Below are 2,049 nucleotides of genomic sequence, written 5' to 3' on the forward strand. Positions count from 1 at the left end.
GTTTAAGGCACATGATTGTTGACGAGATTGTTGGTTAGGGCTAGGTTTAGTGTTAGGGTTGATGCCAATCTGATTAAAATACAGATCTATATTTCGTTTCGTTTTTTTTTTATACTTTCGATGGTTTGCCCACAGTTCCGTGCATGGCACGCCAAGAAGTCGCCGTATCAGACTGTTTCATTGGCTTATCCCTCACTTCAACCAAAACGCCGGTAATATAACAACTCTTCAAGATCCCAGTGTAGTAAAGACAATTAAAAGGAAATTTGTTCTATAAAAACGAAACGAAATAGGATCTGTGTTTTAATCGGATTGGATTGATGCTAGCCCGGTTTACATCTCGTGACCTTTGGCCAAATCTGTAGCGGGCCTTAACTTTTAAAAATAACCGAACAATATGAGTATCGCCTGGGCCCGATTTCATGTTCCAATTGTAAACTGCTACCCCCCTGGCTAGTAACGTTTACCATCTGTATTCCTCCTGGCTACATTATTATAACTGCTTTCGACGCAATCGATCGATCAACCAACCCTCCTTGGGAATCATGGTAGCATTTCAGAGACCACATTGAGCTGGTTGCAGTCGTAAGTAACTGACCGAACACAGTGGATCCAAATTGATCCTGCAACAATTAAGTACACGATGTTCTATTGTCCTACTCCAGTCGATGACATCATTTCAAAGACTGCTGAAAGTATCATAAAGTCTGTCATTGAGTCGACTGGCGTGGTTTCGAATCCTCGGTTGTACGTGACAAGGAGTAGGGTCGCCTGTCCAACCTCGTGGGTTTTCTCCGGGTCCTCCGGTTTCCTCCCACTGCTAAAGACCCCTACGCGCAAGCGAATTATTGAAATAAAATTAAAACCATATGTTAGTCCCAAAATGACCTAGTTTGTGTTGAGTGGACTTCAAACCCCATTTCTCCCTCTCCTCGCTTGCCCCGAAATCTTGAAATCAAATTTTAAACAAATACGATAAAAACTGAAGTAAACCTATCTCTGTAACAAGGTGGTATATATTGTATATATGCGATATATGTCAACTATCTGACATTAGAGAGCACTCTATTTCGATGTTGGCCAAGAAATAGGCCGCATTCCATGGGCACAAATTGTCGTTGCAAAAATATTTTCGTTCCTACAAGTCCGGTCTAGAAGAAATTTTGTCAGTGTATAGTTCATATAGTGATATTCGTTTGTTGTAATGTTCCCCAAAAAATTCCATAGTTCTTCGGTGATATTCTTCGTTGAAATCCGGACTATTTATTGATAGTAAAATTCATAGTGCGCGAGGTCACTGGATCACGTTATTGTCTACATTCGCGTGTGTTGTTGGTAAACACAAAATGGCGTACTTCACGAGGAACACATTGCAGTTATACATGTAGAAGCTACACTAAATGGCGACAAAGGCTCAATTAACTTGTATTGTTCACTTAGACAGTGTTAATAAGGGAAGTGCGGAACCCTTTACAAACACAAGGTGAGATAAATGTCGTGAGGTAGCTATAGATGGAAATGACCAATCCATTGCAGCATTTTTCGATACAAATGGATATTTTATTACGAAGGATATTATATTGAAGATACAGTCGGCAGTGGTTTTGGATTTCATCCAACGTTTTATAGATGTTTTAAGAACAAAACAGTTAAATGATGCGAGAAAGAAAGAGAGTGACTCAGTGATAAGGCAGCGTCTACATTCAGTCCAACCGAAACTAAACTGTCACGACATACATACAAACTATTAGTATTAGTATTACTGTGATGTGGTCATAATATATTTTACCAAACATTATTAACAACTTACTATTAGTATATTAATCAAAGTTTTTGATAATCCCTAATTAAGTCTTTCACACCCCACTGATAAAGTAACATGAGCTGAACATTAATGTCCAGTCGACACGGTTCCTTTTTATTTAAATAATTTGCTTGCATGTAAGGGTCTGTAGCAGAGGAAGGAAACTGGGGGACTTGGAGAAAACTCACAAGGTTGAACAAGTGACCCTAGTCCTTGTCACGTACAAGCAGAGAATTGAAATTAAG

The sequence above is a fragment of the Patella vulgata genome, chromosome 3 (assembly GCF_932274485.2).
Source record: "Patella vulgata chromosome 3, xgPatVulg1.2, whole genome shotgun sequence".
Taxonomy (NCBI): domain Eukaryota; kingdom Metazoa; phylum Mollusca; class Gastropoda; family Patellidae; genus Patella; species Patella vulgata.